This window comes from Denticeps clupeoides, chromosome 8, assembly GCF_900700375.1.
Source record: "Denticeps clupeoides chromosome 8, fDenClu1.1, whole genome shotgun sequence".
In the NCBI taxonomy this organism is placed as follows: Eukaryota; Metazoa; Chordata; class Actinopteri; order Clupeiformes; family Denticipitidae; genus Denticeps; species Denticeps clupeoides.
Window position 1 is genome coordinate 11,927,341 of NC_041714.1, and position 25,044 is coordinate 11,952,384.

Genomic DNA, 25,044 nt, shown 5'->3' on the forward strand with positions numbered 1-25,044 from the left:
TTTTTACCTTTCTACCAGTCCCTTCCACCTCCATAGCTCCTTGTTTCTTATTTGTCCACATCATTCATGAAAATGAGAAAAGAAAAAAAATTACTCCAAGGTTCCTTATACCACAATCATTGACAAAAGTGCATCATTCTATAATCCCCATGATTAATGTAATGTTCCTCCCCACATCTGCCAGTCTCGGGGCATTGAGTGCAGGTCCCACCCATTCCTGATTCCCTGCACCTGGTTTCCCTCCCTTTAAAATATCCTTCTCGAATGTTCTAGGTCCGGCATTGCAAACTGTCTGTCACTGTGTGTCAGCATGGCATGAGTGTGTGGTGTTGTTGACTGTGTTTTGTGTGTGTGTGTGTGAGTATTATGGTCAGTGGGCTGGCAGGACCGCCGGCCAGACCTCCGGACAGACGTCGTCAACTAGTCTTGTAAGGAGTCGGTGTGACTCCAGTGTCAGGTATTTGTTGATGGAGTGTGTGTTTGTTCCCTGGTATGAATGTAACCTTTCCTTTTTTCCATTTCCACTTCCATTTGCCACAAGTAGAACTCGATGTGTTCGATTGTCCAGTTTAAATAAAATGGTTTTCTGTTCAAGCACCTGTGCCTGGGTCTTCTTTGGCCTTCTTTTGTGACAATTAACAAACAAAAGTTGTCAATGATTGACAGCAGTTACACCCTTTTACACCTTACATCAGCACTTACACCTTCTTCTTTCTGGATGGTTTAATGCATTAAATAATTCACTTTTTTTTAATAGAAGTTGCTAGATTTATTGCACAATTTGGAATTGTGCAAAATGTACCAAAAACACACAAATGTACTATTTTCCCCAAAACTACTACTCATTCACAGTGCCGTCATCACAAATGTGACATCTTTTAAAGACATCTTTGGAGCATGTCTGTTATCAAAACATTGCTTCTATTCAAGAATTCTGCTGAGGGAATATGAAATTTATAATTGTCCCCAATGCTTACATAGCTGTAATGCCTTGGCAGTTCTGGGTTAGCCAGGTGCCACCATTTACATGTGTGCTGGGTCCTAATCTCCCACAGGTAATGCCTTATACAGTTGTGGCCAAATGTTTTGAAAATTAGACAAATATGTTACGAAGAGTGATCAGATAAATTGCAAAGTCCACATTTCCACTGCATTTCAGCCCTGCCACAAAAGGACCTGCTGAGATTGTTTCAGTGATCCTCTTGTTAACTCACGTGAGAGTGTTGACAAGCGCATGGCTGGAGATCATTCTGCATGCTGATTGAGTTAGAATAGGAGACTAGATGCTTTAAAGGATGGTGATCCTTGTCAAGAAGGGCAGGAAAGAAGTTACTTTTCCCCAAGAAAAACATCAAGGACAGGCTCATATTCTGCAAAAAAGTGCAGGGATTGGGCTGCAAGCTGGGGTAAAGTCATTTTCTCTGATGAAGCCCCTTTCTGATTGTTTGGGGCATCTGGAAAAATTATTGTCTGGAGAAGAAAAGCATCCTGAGACCATTTATGTGTGGGGCTGCTTTTCATCCAAGTGAGTGGGCTCACTCACAGTTTTGTCTAAGAACACAGCCATGAATAAAAAATAAACATCCTCCGACAGCAACTTCTTCCGAACATCCAAGAACAGTTTGGTGAAGATCAATGGCTTTTCCAGCATAAAAGAGCACTGTGTCATTAGGCCAAAGTGATAACTAAGTGGCTCAGGGAACAAAATATTGTAATTTTTGGTCCATGTCCAGGAAACTTCCTGAACCTAAACCCAATTGAGAACTTGTGGTCAATCCTCAAAATGCCTCACGAATTCTGACCAACTCCAAGCATTGTTATGAAGGAATGGGTTCTCATCATTCAGGATTTGGCCCAGATGTTGATTGACAGCATGCCGGGGCAAATTGCAGAGGTCTCTAAAAAAGGGCCAACACCGCAAATGTTAACTCTTCGCATAAACTTCATGTAACTGTCACTAAAAGCCTTTGAAAATTGTACATTTATATTTCAGTACACCACAGAAACAAATGACAGAAAGATCTAAAAACACAGAAGCAGAAAACTTTGTGAAAACCATTTGTGTCATTCACAAAACTTTTGGCCACAACTGTAGGTAGGGGTGACTAGGACACTTTATATGTCTCTCCCAAACCCCCATGTTTACATTTACATTTACGGCATTTATCAGACGCCCTTATCCAGAGCAACGTACAATCAGTAGTTACAGGGACAGTCCCCCTGGAGCAACTTAGGGTTAAGTGTCTTGCTCAGGGACACAATGGTAGTAAGTGGGATTTGAACCTGGGTCTTCTGGTTCATAGGCGAGTTTGTTACCCTCTAGGCTACTACCACCCTAGGCTTCTACTACCATGTCCTCCCTTCATGACTATTATGAATTTTTTTTTGTTTTTTGTATAGGTCTTAGTGGTCCCCTAATACCATATCTACTATATGTTTCCAAAATCCATGTGGTGCTGAATTACAGCCACTTTTAGCCAGTCATACAATGAGATCTACCAAAACATGGCATTTCAGTGTGTGTAGCTTTAAATGCCAATGAGGAGGGGAGAGGCAGAACAAAGAGGAAAGCAGCATATAAGTGTGCAGGCATTTGCGGAAATGATGTTATCAACACTTCCTGTTTGGCGCAAACAGGAAGTTGTGTTAGCATTTTACCAGAAAAATTTACTTGCGTGACGGAATAAAATATTCATTTGCGCTCATTTTTACATCCAATCACGGCTTTGCAATGCGTTTCCAAGCCATGACGGTCGGTGCACTTTTTAGGGCAGGGGTTGGAAAGTCTCTGGGTGGACAAAGTATGAGATGACATGACAAATTCCAGATCCGACTGTCTGAGCTGCCACTCTCTGAATGGTGAAACAGAATGACCAAAGCACTCTTTATACATATGGCAATTTCTAGCCACTGAAGCACCATAGACAGGCTAAGGGAACTTTGATGTTAAATAATAGTGAAAATTTCATAATAGGGGACCTTTAATGCTGTTTTACATATGATATGTGCCTTTTCTGTTTAAACTGTGTATGTTGTGGTCATTACGACTTTTCTTCTCTATTATTATTATATCACCATTTATCCCAAAATTTTGTGTTTGGCACATCTCACTTCATTACCCACCGTGGCATGACAATAGCTCACTGGAAATGTCCTTCTAAGCATAACAGAGTGAGAACACTTTGGAGGAAACTGATATTAGAGTTGGATTTTCAGTTAAATTATAGGGGAGCAGTAGAGATTTAAACCCTGAGATGTATTTGCTATCAGGCTCCATGGCAAATAGAAAGGATTTAACACATGGAAGACTGCAGCATGAGCCCGGCCTCTGGAACACAATGACATGAAACTTAACCCCACGCTGCCACAGCTTGACTGTTCTGATCCGCTGGCTGAATGGCGGTGTTCTCTCCGTCTGTCTGGGCCCTGTGACTGAGCTTCACACGTCAATTAATAGACATCCGTCCACCAGGGTCACCCTCCCACTCAGTGGCCAGGATGAAAGGTCTGAGTTCGTTTGATACGTACACCAGTCATCCACTCACACATGACCGCTGAACCTCACACTGACCTGGCCACCCGAGGCTAGACAGGGCTAGTTGGACAGACCATGCCTCTCTCTTCATTTTTTTTCTCCTTATCCTTTCACCTTCATTCCCTGCACGTCCCCCTCCCCTTTTCCCACGTGACCTTGTTGACCCAACCCCTCTTTCAAGCGCATTTGGATAATTAAAGGACATGAGAAAGATGGACATGAAAGGGTCTGAAATCTCATGGGATGTAGGCCAACTTCTTCACACACACAGGTCCACCGTCTCCATGCTCGCAGTGATATGCTAATGACAGATGCATCCACATGTACTGTGGAGTAATGTAGGGTCCATGCACTGCAAAATCAGAAATGCTGTTAGTCACCTTAACTATGACACTTTCTTAAAACCAGTTCTCAGATTACATGCAGGCCATGTGCTAATGTGTTCAACACATAGCCAACAATTTTTGTATGATAAAACTACTCTCACTAACATTTTTTCTAATTTTAGGACACTTCTTTCCTGAAGGACACAAAATTTCTAAACTTAATTTTCAGACTGGTTTGCTAAAACTGTGATTTTTAAGATAAACCAAAGTAATAATATAAAATTAAAATAGTATGAATAAAGCAATTAGCAATAACTATTTTAGAAAATATTCAGAAATTTGCTACTCATAGATAAATCAGAAATAATAAACATTAATTTAGGGTGGTAGTAGCTTAGTGGGTAACACACTCGCCTATGGACCAGAAGACCCAGGTTCAAATCCCACTTACTACCATTGTGTCCCTGAGCAAGACACTTAACCCTAAAATTGCTCCAGGGGGGGACTGTCCCTGTAACTGATTGTAAGTCGCTCTGGATAATGGCGTCTGATAAATGCTGTAATGTAAAAAAAATTTAAAACACAAACAAAAAAAAAATAAAAATAAACAGACAAATAAGTTTTAGAGTTTATGAATGCTACAAGCTAATATCATGTAGTGTCTATGAACCACATGACCACAAAGTCACAGGTTCAAACCCCACTTACTACCATTGTGTCCCTGAGCAACACTTAACCCTGATTGTCTCCCGGCTGACTGTCCCTGTGACGACATGAAGGTAAATGTATAAATATAAATGTAGTTTGGGTGAAGGACCACTTTTGAAAGCTGTGAATTTTCCACTATTTCACACAAACACTGACACACACACACAGACACACATGCATTGACAAGCGCACCCATACTAAAGCAATGTTCCATTACAACCCAAATAGAACCAGGCACAATGGACCTGCTCATACTACTTCAGAAGACCCACTTTCATGCGTAGGGTGCAGTAATTACATCCAGCATTCAATGTTAAATTCCAGCTAATCTTAAAAAAACGGCTGGCGATTAAGCATGGCAGAGCAGAATTTATCTTGTGAGCGGTTATCCTTACACCTGGGGACCTGAGCAGCATTCTTCTCCTAATCTATTTATAGAGACGAGGATCCACCGGACCTGTCCAGGTTAAATTAATCTCTCAGAGGTACAATGGCTGCGTTTCACCAGGGACTGAAGCCTGCAGCCCACTGCTGCTGTCTCCGTTTGATTCTCCCCCCACTCTCCAGACGGACACGTGGAGGCGGGTGGGGCGTAGAGACTGTCCCTCGGCCCTCAGTCCTAGCTCTCTGTGGAGGATGAGGATGCCCACAGCATGTGGAGATGGTGTCCCCCGTGACAGACCGGCCTCCTTCATGGTAGAGTAACACCGGCAGGAACTCAGAAGTATGTTCAAGCTGCACCAAGCTTCACTCAGCCCCAAACCAGAGCAAATTTCTAGTAATGTTTCTGTCCTGGCAACATATCCAAAACTGTAAGGAATGAAAGCCATTAAAGGAAAGCTTCAATGCTCTACATCATAGATTTTCCACCCTCTCTGTTATTGTACCAATGGAGATTTGAAAATTAAAGGTTATATTATAAGAGTAGGAGAAATGGACCCCAACACAATGTAGAAAGGTTGTTTACAGGACAGGAGAACTCTGTGGAACAGCAAAACAAGAACACGCACCACGGAAACCAGTGGGGTTGACACAAACAGTCTGGTTGATCCCCAATAGGAAAAGGTGAGTCCAAATCAGCTCCATAAGCTAGATAGAGACTCATAAGTAAAATTTCATAACAAGACAGGCTCAAATAGGGAATTCAGTCTATACCATTGTTGTGACCTCTACAATCTATGGTGTGTCTTCAGTTGCCAGGGTGGTAGCAGGGTGGGTGCTTAAGTTAACTAAAACATAGTTTCAAATCCCTGTGTTCTTCAGTAAGATATACAACCCTGTGCTGCTCCAGGGGAACTGTAAATGTAGGGTACTAGCAAATTGGCTCCACAAATGACATTACCCCCTTATTTATTTAGCCCTTTTTCTTGTCACCTTGAATCTTCAGTTTTTTCAAAAGCAGGTCTGTTGTAATGTAAAACAAACCACATTAGCAGCAATTTGGGTAATATTATTGCATCAGATTGCTTTAAAACAATAGCAGCACAATTTACTCAGACAAGCCACACTTCCTTGAGACCCCACGGATACAATTCTGCTAACAGTATTGTCAAAGAAAAGTGTATGTGTGTGTCGGACCCATCATTAAATCACTCTTAAAGACTCCAGGATTGATGGGAAACAGGATATTTGGACACTGGTTTCTCACTGGGCCTCGGTCAGTGGGCCAGGGAGCTAGGAAATGACTGTTAGAATATTATCAGACAACAGCTGAACACCTGACAAAACTTCCTCTCTGGAAAGGAAGTGAGAGTGGCCACAGGGGCAACAGTTAACAGTCATCTTAAGCAACCACAAGAGGGTAGGGGTGAGGGAGATAAGGGTGTTTTATTACATCCCATCAGTGCATTGTGCATATGATCTAATCTCTCATGTTTTTGTAGAATTACTTAAAACTGTGGATGTCAACTGAATATGTTGATCAAAAGATGACGACAGGGGCAGTGGTGGCCCAGCAGGTAAGAATGCGGCCTTGTATCCGAAGGGTTCAAATTCCAAAATACCAAGGTGCCACTTGGGTCCCCTTTAGCAAGGTACTGTCCCCACATACTACTCCACGGGCCCCTCTCATGGCTGTCCACTGCTCACAAAGGGTGATGGTTAAATGCATAGGACACATTTGGCACTTCACAGTGTATCACAATGACAAAACAAGCACTTTCTCCTTAAAATATAATTTTTTTAAATAAATGAACACAATGAATAAACTTTACTTTTCTTGTCAGACACTTTTATCCAAAGCGACTTACAAGAGGGGGACACCAGCAATTCTCATTCGGTTTATATAGATTTGAGTTATATATATTTTCACACACACACACACACACACACACACACACACACACACACACACACACACAATTTTTATTAAACAAGTGGGTTTTCAACTGTTTCTTAAAGTAATCTCGGCTAGTCGAATGGAGCAGGGCAAGTTGTTCCACCAGCCAGGCTCAACAAAGGAGAATAGATTCGATTGGGATCGGAGACCCCGTGAAGAGGGAATTTTTAGTCTCATTTAGTTTGCAGATCTGAGAGGGCATGCAGGAAAGTAGCTAGCTAGAAGGTGCACTTCCATTTACATCCCTATAGCATCAAGGATTTAAACTGGGTAGCTACCGGGAGCCAGTGGAGAGTGGTGAGAAGAGGCGTGACATGGCTGTGTTTTGGCTGATTGAAGATGAGGTGGGCTGCCACATTTTGGACCATCTGGAGTGGTTTTTGGGTGACTGCAGAGGCTCCAGTCTGGAGAGAGTTACAATAGTCGAGTTTAGAGATGATCATTGCCTTGACGAGGAGCTGCATAGCCTGTTGTGAAAGAAAAGGTCTAATCTGGCGAATGTTGTAGAGATTGAACCTGCAGGATCTGGAGACCGCAGAAACATGATGGTTCAGACTCAGTTTGTCGTCAAGTTGTTGCTCGGAAAGATCAGAATCTCAGTTTTGGATAAAAACTACTTTTAAAAACACCACTGCTTTTTTCTTACTTCCTCTGTGGGGCTGACCTGTGACCCAGATGAGTGCTCTTGCATCTGATGTCCAGTGAGTAGATATCTGGCATGGCCAGATGAAAATATTTAAATGCACACAGTGTCATTTAGAAGTGGTTCACATTGTTTTTGGGTGTATCTGAATCAGTTAAGTTATTTGATTTAAAGTTTATTTTGATTCTGCTTACTGTCAGAGTTAGCATGGACATTTATTGAAAGTCTTTCCTACACTTGAAATATTCATTATAGCCATAGTAGTCTGAAATTGTAGTTTTCATTGTAGTCTTAAGAATTAATTATGATTAGACATATAAAATGTGCAAATAGTTAGTTAATTTTTTATATCAACTGACAGCCCTTCTTCAAGGGTACCCTTCAAGGTCAGGGCTGGCGATAATTTTGTAATATTTTACAAAAATTAAACATAAATTTGCAACATTAAACTTAATACTTAAAACAACATGTAATCACATGCTACACACCTAGTGCTAAAGCTCACATTAATAGCTTACTTCAAAGAAAGTTGTGTATAAAAAATTCCCTCAGAAAGAGTACAGGATGCACAGAACTGAAGAGTTTAAACAGCAAAAGATTGCATGAATATTAATGCAGAGGAAAAAAAGGCTATTTACTGTGACACAAAGAGGTGTATCTGCTGTTTAGCATGCGCTGGAACCAGCCAACATCAAATCCAGCACAGTTTAAGACAACACTGTGTGATTCACCACAACCGGAGCAGCGACATTTCGCCCCACCGCTCATGTAGCGTATAAAATCGAGGCTCGGTGCAGATGAGAGCGAGGGAGGGGAAATGGCAGAGTGTCTCTTGGCGGAGATGATGCTCCCTGGTAGACTCCTGACCCACGTCTGTCATCCGCTTGCATTGCCGCGTCACTGAGGCAGTGGAGCATAGGCTTACTGACATAAAGCACACACATCACTCAGTACCAGGCAACATAATGGAACAAAGCCACGCCTAGTAAAGCAGCTTTCTGTTATGGTATATCCATTCATCCAATATATAAATCCTGATTATCCATATCAGGGTCATGGGGACAATCCCAGCCATCTTTAGGTCCAGGGCATGGCCAGGTCAGTTAAGTCAAAGCACCAAAGGAAACAACAAAAACTTTACTAAATCTTTACTAGGGAATAAGTGTGGGGTGAGAGGTTACAGTTAAAAATGTTTGAAGCACAACTGGAAATGACAATTCTTCATCAACATTATTGCTTTGATATTTGCTGATTTTTTCATGCTTAATCAAATATTTCACCAACTGTAAGAGTTTACTTTCGAGACCATCTACTGCCCCAGGGGAGTGTGTTGCTATGAAGAAGAAAGGTGATAAGTGGCACAGTGCTTTCGCAGCAGAGATGGTTTTCTGCAAGCACTTCACTCAGTGACCTTCGGCATTTGGTGGCAGATGCAAAGGTCACGTCAGAAAATTTCACATTTAATACAATTAAACACATGTGATACATTCAGATTCATATACTTTCAAATGCAAGTGATTCACTGTCCTTTTTTTAAGGCCTAGTTAATGATAATCTGTCTGCATGTTTGGATTGGCAGTGGGTGCGGTGATATACCCAATGTGACATAGGTGAACATGCTCCATGCGATTCATTTTTGATATAGCTCAGTCAGAATGTTCAATCTTTAGCTGCTTCGCATGTTTGCCCTGCCCCGTTTCCAGTTTCCCCCTACAGTTAGGTGAACTGTTGATGTTAAATCAGATGTTGGACATGATTGTTCAACCCAGGATGTCCTGATTTCTTGTGCTGATATCTTGTTCCCAAAGAGATTCCTGGGATAGACTTAAGATTTTAAAACAAAAGAAGAACACCATGAACTATTGCAAACAGCGGCAACTTTGATGGAAGCAGTAGCTTAGGGTTCATTGATTAGAAAATAGAATCCAGGATGCAAATAATACTGAAAATGGCCAGGCCTCTGCGTCACGGCGAATGTGCCACAGTATATAGTGTCAGGATAAAGACTACTGGGTGAAGGATGGTCCCGGTGCTTAGTCTTAATCACATGCAGAACTGACAAAAAGCATAGGAGCAGCAAATCGCCATTTTAAAGTGCCACCCCTCTCTCTCCGTCCAACCTCACCTCACCTCGCCCCACCTCCTTCCTGGCTACCCTGAGTCTCTGTCTCCCTGAGCTTTTTTTTCTCAAAAAGGTTGGTAGATCGAATTCAAGTCTTTATTGAAAGATCATATGGGATGACTGCGGAATCCCATTACTTGTTGATTAAGTATTGATCCTGGGTCTAAGTATTAACAAGTAAGCTAATATGGAGTGACCCCTGAGACCAGTGGCTGGGGAGGAGAGAGCAATCAAATGCAAAGATGGAGTGAGAAGAGAAAAAAAGAGAGGAATGGATATATATAGAGAGAGAAAGAGAAGGAGAGAGGGCAAAGGAGAGTATATGAGAGACAAGGGGATGGAAGAGTTAGAGAGAAAAGATGAGAAGACAGAGGCTATTTTTTTTAAACAAACGGGTATGGAGCTGCATAAGACATGTGTGGTATGATCTGGGCTTCGTGTAAAAATGTCACACTTCACAGTGTGGATCAATGGCTGCTTTATATCCCAGACCCTCATCTTATTACAGTCATCACACGGGTCCACTCCGATCGCATCTAATGACCCTCAGCGTTCCAAAAGCCACATTTAATGCGGCCAGGAGTGCCTGGGGAGGTGCAGAAGAAAGAGACTTTAGAGAAACACCAGCACCAGCATTATAAAGCCCCAAACAGTCTGCACCATGCTGCCTACATGGAAACCCTATCACCCTGCACCCTTCAGTCCTCAGTTCCCTAATGAGACTCGCTCCTGCTGTGCCACCAGCCAACCCACTCAGGATAAGAGCTGCAGAAGGTGACATTGGGTGGGAGTAAGCAGGCCAAATCGCACCACTTTCTTGGGTCAGTGGCACTGATGATCCCCGTCCCCCTCCTCTCTCTCTCTCTCTCTCTCTCTCTCTCTCTCTTTACCTCCATTCCTTATCCCCCCTAAAAATAATTACCCCATGTGGCTAGAGGAGACCTTGGAGCAAACTGACCTGAGCTGTTAAGTTTCCATGCAAAAGTTCAACGTCTCTGGGTGTAATGGAGGAGACTTTGAGACCACACACCACCATTGTAGGACACACTTTGCCTCCCTCCCTCACCGTCTGATTGGAGGAGAGCAATGCTGCTTGTTGAGTTAATGGTGCACAGAGCCAGGCCACAGTCAGGTCTAAACTTGGGAGCTAAATAAAAAATGTAATATTCTGCTTTTACCAAATGAGGTGCAATGAGTGGAAGGGCAGGGGCGAACTCATGATCTTTCTTAAACATGTACGCATTTCGGAACAGGACAGTGCGGACAAAAAAAATAAAGAAAAACGTGAAACATTGATTTCCTTCCTGAAGACAACATATAAACACCCTGCTCACAATGACCGTTGCAATAAGGTCACTACTGTTAAACAGCAACTATGTGTAACACTACATGTTAAGCATGGGTCTTGTGTGCTAGTGTAAGGTCAAGTTATCCTCATGATTTGCATAAATAAATAACATGATTTTTTATTGATATTTGCACATGTGATGTACTGAAAGGCTTAATTCCCCCTGAATGTTTGCAGCATTTAAACTAAGTCAATTTACAGTAAATTATGGGTGGAGCTACTGATTGATTGCACTTTGGTATATAACAGTATAAAAAAAAAAGTTTGTAATTTTAATATTTAAGCAATTTGCAAATTACAAATAATATTATTTAAAATGAGCTGAAATATGAAAAAAGACGTACAAGCCAACATCACATTAACTCCTGTTTGTATATGTATAAATAAGGGAAAAAGTGGATGAAAAAAGAACAGGTAAAGGATTACTTATTCCACAGCACTGCATATCCAGTCGATATGTCCACAGATTATTCAGATTAGAGGGAGGTTTAACTCTGCTCATTGACTTGATGAAGGTTTTGTCCGGTTAAAAAGCTGACACAGTCCATTACAACGAACAATCCGCTATTGATTAAACCATTTCAGGGGCCAGCGTCTCAGTGAGAGGAACTACACAACGGCTTTTATTATTTCTCTCCCACCTCACTCTCTCTATCACAGCTCTAATTCCCTCACTTCCTTTTTCCTGGTTAACACGTGGAAGTTATTGCAAATATCTGTCATTTTGGCCTTTGTCAATGTTTATACTCATATTGCCGGTACTGCTACAAGCCACTAGGGGGCAACTGCAATATTTTCGGTTCAGTGGTGGTTTTTGATATGGGTGACATGGGCTATTGCCCAAGGCGGAATTGTTGATGGGTGTACATCATGGGCATCACCCCCCAAAAAAAATGTTTTTAGGCCTTCAGTGACTGGCAGATTACTGACTTATTTTATTGGGTCTGCTGTATTTTAAAGACCTAAGGATTACTAGTGGTTTTTAATCATATTTAAGGCCTTAATTTTGTAATATCAAATTTAATACTTTTAAGGGTCCGATAAAAAAAATGTAAATGAAAATTACATACTGCACTAGCTATTAGCTAAAATATTATTCAATCTGATTTATATTAAAACTGAATTTGTGCAGTGTAGTAACATTTTTACTCAAACATGAAGGTAAAACCCTTCTGCATCCCTCATAGCCAACTTTCTAGGCAGTGGAGCTTTCCCAAAAGTATCTAAAGTCTGATTACCCCGGTGCCATTGTGTAATTGCATCCTCAGTGAGAAATGACTCCTTCGCTGTCTTTGAGCCTGACGTTAACCGACAGCTGATTGAGTTTATCTCATTGATCATTAATTCGGGTTGAGGCGAGATAGAACTGGCAGGTGGTGTTGTGTTACTGTGGGGCCGACCCACCTGCCTGTAACAGTTTACAATTACAGGGTTGTTTTCCCTTTCTTTTGTTTATTAGCAATCCACAGTCCTTATTAAGAGTAATCACAGTAGCAACCAATTAGGCCTTGGTAAATGAGAGGGTGGGAAACTGTCTACCATGGTGCCATCTGAGAACCAGGAAGCAGAGCTCTAGACCTACAACCAAAGATCAGTTTGTATCCGTTGGCTAGTAGGTTCTTTAACATTTGGCTTTGGATCATAAGGATCATAACAACATCTCATTTCTCTCTCTCTCTCAGTCAATATGCCTTAAACTTAAACGTTTGTAAGATTAATTTATCATCAATTTGATAATTAACACAATTGAAATAATCTGTAATAATCCTCTTCACATTCAAGCGGCATTATCTTACATGATAAGACCATCACTAACTTATAAGAATTAACACACACACACACACACACATGCCTGAGAAATGGTCATGCAGACTGTTTGTGTGTGTGAGCAAGCAAACGAGAAAGAGTGGAAAAAGAAAGCAAGCGACAGACTTAAACTGCATACTGTATCAATTTTGCTTAGACTAAATGACTTAAATAAAAAAATTAAATACATGGACTCAACAGGGAGCTTAGTCCACATATTTATTGAAACCAGGCTTTGTCCACTGCCAGAATATTTGGCGGTTTTGTGAAGTTTTGACTGCTCTCCCGTGATCCAAGATGGATTGGAAACTGGATCCCATCCTGTAATGGGCAGCACTGGATTGTCCTGGAGTTTCTGGACTGAGGAATAGTGACATTAAAAGCCCCAGCGCACCCTGGGTCACACAATGGAATGATTGATTCGATCAGATGTATGGGCCGCTGAAGGGGAAATCAAAGTCAAGTGGACCCACTTAAGGTCACATTCGAAGTGAGACAGTCAGTGAGATCGGCCGGTGGGGAGGAGGACAGGTCATTTATACTGTGGTCAGGGGCCTCAGCATCCTGTGTTTTTCAGTTTTTTTAATGGAGGGGGGGTTCCACTCAAGTTCACTTCAACAAAGCTGTCATTGTATCTTGAGGAGTTTCTGTTCTTTAAAGGTATATTCCATATCATAGCCACATGTGTTACGAAATTAAGGAGAAAAATGCGGTTGTTGTCAGTGGTAAGACATTAGGTGCGGGACCATCTCCTCTAGTCCATTATGCCCATGTGGTGACAATCACGGTCCTCCGTGTTTAGAAGTGGGGATATCAACATGCACAGCGTGTAATGATGTCAAAGAGCTATTTCATGGTGAACGTTTGGTTTGAATTAGAGGCCAGCGGGAGTGCGGACACACACACAGGCACACACACACACACACTTGCATACAGTCTCCCAGTGTCTCTTTGTTCCTCCCTGCTCTTTGGCGCAGGGGACCTCCGCCCACTTGCTCCCTCGCACTCTCGTTCTCTCCCTCTTTGCGCCACACTCTATCCATCTCCTAACACCGCTGCACCGACAATTACTACAGGCCCTGACGCGCGGACAAAAAGATGCTAATCCATCTGCGGACAGGCGCTGTAATGAGATGAAAGCAAAGGCAACTTAGGGAGACACAAAAATGGCCTTCTGACTCCCACCCTGATGCTGCATGGGCGCAGACAAGGCCCAGTGTTCGCACAGACAAAAATGCATTGACCGCCAGAGATGGACGAGGACAGAAAAGCTGGGAGATGCGACAACAACAGCCATGAGTCATGTCTGTCCGTCTTGACGAGCGTTAAAAACAGTGTGAGAAGAGCCCCCGATCTCACCGAGATGAATATGGATTGAGCGGCGAGGCCATGGATGAATGCATTAATGGAAACTTTTGGGGAGGGGGCTGCGAAAAGGACAGGGGCGACGAGTCGGCCCATGTCTGACCTTTTTAACGTCCCAGTCAAATTGATAAATAAGATCCCGAGGTGTCTGTCATTTACAGGATCTCTATCGACGTGCACCGGCCCAGTCCTGCGAGACCCGGCCAGCCGCACGCACACGCCGCTTGCGACAGCCTACACGTGATGGCGACAAGAGCCACCGCACTTCCTGTCACATCAAAGGAGCGCATGACAGATAAAAAAAGGATAAAATGAGGACATTGGAGATGAGGATTCCGGAAGAGACGAGGGGGGCCTACAGGCGAGGGCCAGTGTGGAAGCGCTGGCGGTGATATTGCGCAGCCCTTTGCACAGATTCAGCCGAGCTCTGAGTCAATATTGTTTAGGCTGGGCAGTCTTTATAATGACTGCTCTGAGCAATGGCCTGTCAGCGATGACTTTTTCACCTCACAGTTATAAAAAATCCTGGAAGTGAATTACACCGTCTCCGGCCCAGCGGCAGGTGAATATTGCTGTTCTACACTTCAACACCAAAAACAAACAAACAGCAAAAAAAAAAAAAAATGGAGAATGTGTAAAGCTAAATATCTACAGCCGGGCATTCTGGGGAGAATGTAACCAGATTGTATTGCACAGAAAGGTATTTGCTGGTATTCACATATTTGTCTCAATTATTTAAAAATGCATTAATAATGAGTGTTCAGGATTAAATTGGAGTGCTATGTCCAAAGTTGACCTGCTAATCAGCAGCTTATCATTTTGAAGAAGATGTGTTGGTGTTCAACAAATTCAACAAATAGTAGGCATGGAAAAAGCTTTTTTTCCCCAGAAACTCCCAAAAGTTAATATCAGAAATGTTGTCATGTTAACGTTATCATGTGGCACTTGATGTATTAAATGCTGTAGATATTCAGATGTTCATGTGTTCTGGAAGCAGTATTTAAGAAAAGATTTACCTGTGAGCCATTCTAATGTGTCGTGGCTCCATACTGTCTTCTAATCATTTTATGGTTTTTGTGGTTGTGGTCAAGGACGCTTCCTTTAACTTATCACATGGGAAAATGCCAGTGACAGAACAGCTTGGGGGTGTTGTGCCCGGTACAACTAGCATAAGCTGCTTATCAGAAAACATTAAGTTTATGCCAAAAGGTGAACGCTTGTGTCAGATGCTGAGGCCATTTTGAAATTCCTGCCTCGCTGTGACAGGTCAATGCACAAAACTTGCCGGCAGACGGAGGTCGCCACACACACACACACACACACACACACACAAGCAAAAACGCACACACAAGCATGCTCATGTACCCACAAATGAAAATCCACACTCTTACTTACAGCCTTTGGCTACTGCAAAGCATAAAACTGTGTTTTACACTTTTTTTTAAAACCCCAAACCAGGTGCTGGTGATAGATTTGAGATAACACCACCCAATCTAAAAACAGCCTATATATACAGAAAGAGGTTGAGCAGCCAGTGCACTGTTTTCCATTAATTATCTGGAAGTCCCATATGGCTTTTATTTGTTGCTGGAAAACTTACTTTTTAAAAAACTCAATATTACCATCAGCAGCACAACAGAGATGTTTTTAATTATCATTTTGTTTGTTTACGATGGGCAAATAGTAATTTGTTTGTTTATATGCTATTGCTTGCTCTTAAGAAAATTTTGCTTCTTTCATCCATGCTATTCATTAAATTAAATAGTGTATAATTTATTCATGTCGGAATAAGTAAAACAACAACATGTACTGTATGTCTCCCAACATGGAAAGTTCATTTCATAATGACAGGTGCCCGTTGCTTTTTCTCCTTTTTCCACAGGAACGGTGTGTAAACATTTGATTTAGATTTTTTTTTCTCCTCTTCATTTAACCAGGTGTATCATTACTTGTTTGACAGGCAGAACCTTCACAGATTTGCGGTTCTGTTAAAATCCCTGCATCTGCGCGTTGAACGTTTCCTACGTTGTCACTTTGCAGGCTGAAATCTGTGAAATCTTGTTAAGGTAAATCTGGATCAGTAAGAAAGATCTCTGCAGGCCTCTACAGTTCTTATTTACATGTTTATTTTATGAGGTCTAGAAGGCCGTTAGGTCTCCCTTCTTCTAAGTTTCCCTGATGATTCCCTGCCACGCCCCTTTTATGAAACCTGCCAATGCCTGCCAACTAAATGCAAAGAAATGCACTATTTACTCAATTTAGTTATAAAAGCAAACAACTCACATTATGACTGTAAATGCTGCACCATTTTCTATCGCATCTGAGTACAATGGACAGCCCCAACGTTCCATTTATATGAGTAACACTTTCAAGGACCATAGGTCCACATGTTTGTCAAGTGATCCAAGGACAGATTAGATGGATTTGGGACAGGGCATCACCAATGATGACAAATGCAGAAATGAAAATTCACCACATCCCAGCACAAAGCAGGATGCCAGAGGCAACGCGCGTATGTGTGATGAAGTTATAGTATGTGTTTGTGTGTGTATGTGTGTGAAAGAGAGAGAGAGAGAGAGAGAGAGAGAGAGAGCGAAAGCAAGGATACACACTATACCCAGAGGTACAGCCTTCCCACAATTCCAACCCCAGTTTCGCTGTCTAATGTGTCTCACTGACCTCAGTACTCATTCACGCTATGAATGCAGATACAGTACGCAGCTGAGCTTGATCCTTTCTTACGAGACAATATTCCAGACCTGAACTTTTGGGAAAGCTGCTCAAGCAAAACCACACAGTGGAGCTAAAGTTATGGTTTGAAGTAAAAATAAGTCCAATGAAGGCCCTATTGTATAATGTGTTTTGTGTGTGTGTATATATGTGTGTGTGAATGACCCATATCCGGAGTTCCCTCTCTCCCCTTGGTCCCTTGGTCCACCGGACCAGACTGCTCCTGGCTCCCACTTCTGGGCTTGGCTTGTCCCCTGACAGTGGCCATCTTTAAAAATGCTCTAAGATCCCCCTCACTCTCCTTTACTGTCTCTTTCAAAGCACTCCATCTTTAATATTCAACACAGCAAGATGTCAGCAGCATTTGTTACAGGCCGCTACATTAAACTAGCACACAAGAAGAGGCCAGTGGCTGGAAAGCCGCACTGAGTGAACGCTGCACTCCAAACTGGGACTGGGCATTAATATTTCAGGGTCATTCTGTCTCCCCCCTCTTCCCTGGGAAACATTGGTGCTTTGATAAGAATGCCTGCTTGCCTGGACGGGGACCACTCAGATGTGGGAGTCGAAGGCCTCGTGGGTGACAAACTGGCAGCGCAAAGGTGTGCTGCAGTTGTCCAAATATATCTTGTTACTTTGAGTAAATATGGCATCACGTTTACTTCCAAAGTAGGCAAAATCTGACAGGCGTCTACCACGGTACGATCATGCAGGGTGCTGTCTGATTGACTGAGTTGCATGAGAGTTAAATTGAATAAATGAATGTTATGTTGCAGTGGCTGTACATATCTGTCTAGTTTGTGTGTGAAATGGCCATTTAATACAGGCGGATAGTGTATTTGCTGTACTGTGTGGAAAACATATAAAACATATCAACAGTGTGATGACACACATGCACACACACACACTGGACAGTGCGATTGGAGGGAGAGAGACCATGATGATGAGCAGGTTAAGGAATGCTGCTCTGAGACGAGCTGCCTGATTTCCTCCACTTTACCTTCACCCCGGAGAGCCCGACTGTCCATGTCCTGAGGGCAATTCTCTCTCTCCTTCTTTCTCACTATCTCTTATTCTCTCTCACACACACACACACACACACTAACACACACACACATCTAATAGATGGTCAGCCTCTGAGGCTCTGTGGATTCAGTAATAAAGTCTGCTGGTGGAAACACATATGCTCCTGTTTGCACTATATGGACCTCGTTTATACCTCTGGCCATTAGGAATATCACACAAGACATCGAAGAAGATAAAAAAAAAATTATATATATATATATAAAAACTCAAGGCCTTATTCTTATGTAAAGAAATAAGAAACAAAAATGCATATAAAAAAATGCATGCAAATAAAAAAATGCATGCAAATAAAATAAGTAAGAGCCAATAAACAATTAAAAACATTGCCCTGTTCTTCTTATTATTATCTTGTGGCTGAGAAACACAATTTGTGAGTCCTTGAAGTCATAGCTCATTAGGTTGGAGTGCAGCAGGAGTGCAAGAAAGAGGAAAAAGCTGAGAATGAGGGGCAGCGTTTTTCTGATTAAAAGGCCAGCTGCCGCTATTTTAAAGCCTTTTAAGGACACCACTTATTTCCAATGCTTAAGATTACAGCCTGACCACTACTGCAACATAAAATAATCATCATTACTCAGTCCATCAGGGAAAAATGAGCTTTCAGAGTTCTCATGTCTTCAACATGCATGTTACAAAGGGCAACATGCACTCACAGTTTCTTTGTAGGAACTGGATGTTTTATCTATGAACGCCTATAGGCACCAAGTCTAAACGTTAACCCTATCTTAGTAACGTGAACACTCTTACTCACACATTTAAAATCTTGCAAGGCACCCATGACCAAACTAGTATTATAAAAACAACAATAATAATAATAAGTAATAATGTGCTAACACACCAAGGGTCCTATTTTACAAGTGGTGTTAGATGCAGTGTTAGGAACAAAGTGTCCTCAGGATTTACATTAGTAAGGAAATAAAACTAGTATTTTAAACAAGCATTATAAAGTAGTTACCTGTGTCCTGAAGAATCTATGAAACACAAGTCCCTCAATCTGGAGGATTTAAACCTGCTCCTGTTAATAAGTCAATTGGGGCCTAGCAGGTAAGGAAATGAACCCATAATCAGATGGTTGTGCCTTTGAGTGCTGAACTGCCAACGTGCCACTGAGGTCCCCTTGAGCAAGGTACCGTCCCCACACACTGCTCCCCGGGCACCTGTCATGGCTGCCCACTGCTCACTATGGGTGATGGCCTAAATCTAGAGGACACATTTTGTTGTGTCACCATTGTGTTGTGCTGCAGTGTTTCACAATGACAATCACTTCACTTTCACGTCACATGCGCAAACAAAGGCACACACAGGGACATGCACAGGCACAGACGTGCACAGCCTTGTGATTTAAGGAGAAGGGTGCCCCTTTCTGTCCTTTCCCATGGTGTAATGAGAGTGTCATGTTATTGGCTCCAAGATGTAGCAGCCATCTGTGTGGCTCGTCCCCCATCAGGGTAGAACAGTCGTGTCCAAACAGGGCTCAGAGCAAGCATACAAGCGAGAGCAAGAGGACAGGACGCAACACCATGTTCCTCTTTAATTAACAGGCACAAGAAAATAAATAAATAAATAAATAAATAAATAAGTAAAACACATACTTATGCACATTTGCACTTTTTGGTAAAGGCTGATATATACTTATACGAGAGGCTCTAGATAAGTTCCATGTAGAGCCGCTGATGGCAGCGATGGTGGTGCAGGGAAATAAACTGAGGAAAGATTTCATCCATGAAGAGGATGTTAAATAATGAACTTGACACCGCTGACCACCCCATTAAGCCGTGCCTTTATGGGCCATTATGTACGGGGTCAGTGAACAGGAAAGTGCAGTCGCTCCACAGCGCGCAGCCAGCAGGGCATTGCTGCCTGGCACACTCACTCGGATTGTGCTGGCATGTGCAACATGGCAACGCTCAATCCCCAACAGCAGTGTGGTGGCTGTAACACGTCAAAGTAGCAGCTAAACAGCTCTCAACTACTATGAGTCCCCGTCTCTCTCCACACCTCCCCAGCACCATTCATCTCTCTTTTCTTCCCAATTATTCCCATGATTTGTAAGTTGTGATCACGGCCGAGCTCCTGGGAGTATGCCGGCGTGCCTACAGTCATCGCAAGAGTGTCCCCACACTGGGAAATGAATAGAAATATCGTGTACAGGACGGTGGGAGGTTTGTGTGTGTGTGTGTGTGTGTGCGCAATCGGGGGGATGTAGCAGGGGCACGGGGAGAGCCATGCAGCTTGGCTCTCTACCTTGCTGTCAGGAAATATAATTTGCGCCTTCAGTGATTCACCTGGTTCATATGCAGCATGCAAATTTATTTCCCTAATAATCAGACCAGGATATTGCCCCGGAGGATTAATGGCATCATTCCTTATGCACTCGCAGCCTCCCGGACCGGTGGGATATTACCCACCTCTGACATGGAAAAATTGTGTTAGTTCTACAGAGAAAACGCCGGGGTATTTGTCCTGCTAGACAATATAATGGGCTGGTGCATCATCAGACTGCAATGTCATTTCAAAAACCTTGAATACAAATAATGTACAGTGGGAGAATAGATGGTGCGTTCGCTAATACAGCCGGGCCAGTTATCCTTCATGCAGGCATAAAGGACCCTGCTATGCTGGCCCTTATTTAAATGAATCTTACCGCATTGTACCAGCGTTCAACTCCTTTTCCCTGCGATGCATCCTTTTCTCTTCCCTCTTTTAATGAATTTTTCTGATTTTTCTGCAGCCCCTTCTCTCCCCCTCCTCCTCTCCCCATCTCTTCCCTACCCTCCTTCGCCATTTTTAAGGCAGGCTGCATGAAATATGTACGAAGCGGACATATTAATTATCCCGCTACGTGGGGAAAACAATGCGCTGCCACGGCGGGCAGCAGGCACAGATCTGTCATGAGGCCGAGGGTGGGGAATCGGCGGAGAGGTGTGCAGCTAATTAAAAAGATAAGTGACCAACAGCACCCTTCTGTCAGGAACCAGACCCACCTGAGCTCACCCCAGCAGCGCCGATGCAGCCACGTGATGGGGGGTTCATGCATGGACTATTGTTCTGTCGGCCATCTTGACGTTGGCATCCCTCTTCAGGCAAGTTCCCAGTTGGCCTTTTGGTGCAGTTTGGAGATTAAGAGCACCGGTCGTTTAGCAATAATGCTGTCAGCAACATGAGATGCTCTTTTTTTCTTTACAGAGAGGAAAAAATGAAGGGGCTACCAGTTTGGGTAAAGGGCTTGCAGGGGCAAATTAAATATAACCTCAGCCGTGAAGACGGCACAAACGTTAGAGGGAAGCCAGATGGAGAGGGGAATGAATCAATATCGGTGAGAATGAATCTGCAACTGTCCTTTGTTTAATTTATACTTAACGCTGTGGATCGCATTTCCTCCGCGGTGGGTCGAGAGGCTTCGCTGAGGGCTGCGGCGGACCCTTCATCAGTCCAGGCGAGACAACCCTGTCCGTCTGGCCCTCCCCCGACCCCCTCCGCACATCTGTTTTAAACATACGAGCAGGCCCGCGGAGCACAGGCCTTCAGGAGAACACCGGACCAGGCGGCGCTAAAGGCGGACATTAGCGTTAATGGATGGGGAGAGGCCAGGCCAAAGAGAACATTTTCTTCAGCAGGGAGGATCTCTCTCAATCTCCCCAACTTTTTTCTTATAGCTCCCTCTCTTCCCCTCTCAGCCGCTTTGTTCAAGACCTGGGGTGGCCTGAGGTGAAGCCATACTTTTTTTTTCTTTCCCTCGCCTGCCATTCTCTTGTTATGGCCTTGACACATCCCCTCCACCCCCCCTCGGCCTTTCTTTCGCTGAATTTATCGGAAAGAATTCCTCCCGATGAAAAACGACAGTGTTCCTACTCAGCCATTGTCCAGCGGCCAGTGCCAAGAGCAACACAGAGGAGGACCAAGACTTCAGGAGTTCACAGACACTCCGCAAACACTAAATCCGACCAAGGCTCAAGAAAGGGTGCCGAGATGAAAGTCAGTTCATCTTTCTGGGTCAAGTTCATCACCGTGAAGATCATTGTTTTAGCCTTTCATAGGAAAGTGGGTTTTAACAAGCTACCACCATAAACACAAAGAAGCACAAAGTCCTTATGTTCTTGCCATTCCCCTTGAGAGACAAGGGAAAAATAGGGCAGGGTCAGATTTTGAGCTTCCCCTGAAGATGGCCTAAGACTGGTCTTCTCACAAAAAATGGCTTCATCGCAAACTCTCATCACTGGAGATTCAGAAGAGACGCTGCATCTGTGGTCATCAGCATTCTAAAGAAAGCACAGAACTCACCAGTGACCAATTATACAGACGCTACGCTCAGGAAGAGAGGGGGGGGAAATGCCTCTCATTGGCTGGTCAGAGCCGTGTGGCCCCGGCCTGTTATGATGGTCCTTAATGTGGACACAAAGCCATCCTTATGGGCATCGTTTGTGTTGGCCCCGGCCCCCCATGAGTACACAGGTCCAGCCTCATTACATGCAGAGCATCACGCCACAGCAGAATGCATTTCATCTGCTGAAATGGTCCATGTAGTGCAATTTTAACAATATGATTTTTTTTGACCCAGGTAAAATGTAAATAAAAAGGGGGAAGACATTCATCATTTAGAGGACATGTCTTACGACTTTTACCATTACTGTAGATGGCTGCTACCGACCAAATCCAAATTAGGACTTTATAATACAGAAATAGAATAGGTCTGGTCCATCTGTCTATAGGTCTGAACGACCCCTAAAGATGGAGATCTGGTAGCACTGACACCAGATCACTGAGGACAACCTTGGGATGCTCATGGAAGCGGTGAAATTGCTTTGAAATGACCTGTCACCATGGCGCCTGGCTAATGATTAAGATGTGCACACGTTGGCGAGCATTATTAATGAGTCTTTTCATCTGAAATGGAATTTATTAAAACGAACGCATAATTAAATTTAGAGATGAGCCGCATTGAATAATGCCAGATAGTGGCTACTTTGATTTTGTTTTAAAGTAATTAGGTCCGATTGACATGAGTAAGCGTGGACGGTGCCCCTTTCTAATGAGTTAAATAAGAAAAATTACTCAAGTTTCAGAATTTGGCACCAGCTAATTGCATTGATATGATGGTTCCTAGAAAAGGACGGCTTTTTTCATAATGATTTTTTATTGTCATTGCAGCTAATTCCTCTGTTAATGATTAGCTACTGTACAAATAATGTATTTTCTGACTGAACAGAACATGAATTCTAATGTGGCAGATACTGAGGTTTTGTACATACTGTTTGAGGTCACATTCTTTTACAGTAGATGCACTGTACATTGAATGCAAAGATGGAAAACATGCCTTTATTTTGACAAATAACTAACTACATCATCCAAATGGCATCGTGGTTGACCAGAAAAGAGGAAGCAATATTAAGAAGCACTCATCAGTATTTACTTACCGCAGACATTTCTTTGCTTCGTAATTGCCTGACCGCAGGTCTCTGTGTCCAGATCCATTATCCTCACAATGTGAAATAAGCAGGAATGTCACTGACAGTTTCTGCCTGATTTCACCAAAAAACGCTGAGACGTCAGCTGTCGGCCTGTAGAAAATGCTAGAATGGCACCGTGTTTACACTGTGAACATCGCTGCTTGCAAATGAAAAGGAATTTGCTCGAAATGAGTAAGGAGCTGATTAAGCGTGAGCTATTAGACAGCTGAAAACTGTACTTACACTGTCAAAACAGTGCTTGGAAATGTGAAAACCTCAAGCATTACACATAGCATACCCCAACTATTTCTTACACCTCACACAAAATGGATAAATATGGTCCTTTCTGTTACAGTCCAAACATCAGTACTTGTTGACAGACCAACAGCAGTTGACCTGATATGACCTCCTTCATCTGTACATGTAAACACTTGAAAAATATTTGGAATGGGTCAGTCCGTAAGCGGAACTGATTCAGAATGGATCGGGCAGCCATCATACTGCACAACGGCTGAAGCTAGTTAGTTTGACCACATGAGGCTCTGATTGGTTATATGATGAAACAAGCCCTGAGAAAGATTATTGTGGCCTATTAGTTAGGGCAGTGGTGGCCTAGCGGTTAAGGAAGCGGCCCCGTTATCAGAAGGTTGCTGGTTCGAATCCAGATCCGCCAAGGTGCCACTGAGGTGCCACTGAGCAAAGCACCGTCCCCACACACTGCTCCTCGGGCGCCTGTCATGGCTGCCCACTGCTCACTCAGGGTGATGGGTTAAATGCAGAGGACAAATTTCACTGTGTGCATCGTGTGCTCTGCTGCTGTGTATCACATGTGACAATCACTTCACTTAGTTACAAAATGGAACAAATAAATGTGACTAATGAGCACATTTTGCTCTTTTGCTCTGTTTCAAAAAATAAAGAGGCTTTTGCAGCTTTAAATCCTCATGATTCCTCAATGTTCCTTGGAATCAATTTGTCATGTCATTTCAATATTATGAAGACAAAAAAAAACATTATTTCCTGGACGGCTCTTGTTTAATTTAGGCTATATAAATGTGGAGAAATAACAATTATTTAGTTAAAAGTGATGGTTTTTGTTATTGTGATTCACAGCATAGCACAGCACAGGGTGCACACAACCCAAGTGAGCAGTAAGCAGCCATGGCAATTCAGTGGGCAGTCTTGGCAGTTCATGTTGAACCTGCAACCTTTCGGTTATGCGTCAAATTATGTTTTAGTACTGTTCTTAATTCAGGTGCCTGGGGAGCAGTGTGTAGGGACGGTACCGTGCTGACGGGGACCTCAGTGCAACCTTGGCAGTTCAGGGTTTGAATCCACAACCTTTCGGTTATGAGGCCTTTTCCTTACCCATTAGGGCACAACTGTTCCCATGATGAATAATTTAGACAGTTGTATGGCTCAGTTTCAGCCATACAGACTCAATTGCTTTATGCAGAATTACGAGTGAATGGGTCAGTGATAGTCACTGATAATTTGTTTTTAGATATTTTTGGTCAGCTGATTCTGTAGTGTATTAAATAGGGCTGTGTATTTGCAAGGATCTCACAACATTTACAGCATTTATCAGGCGCC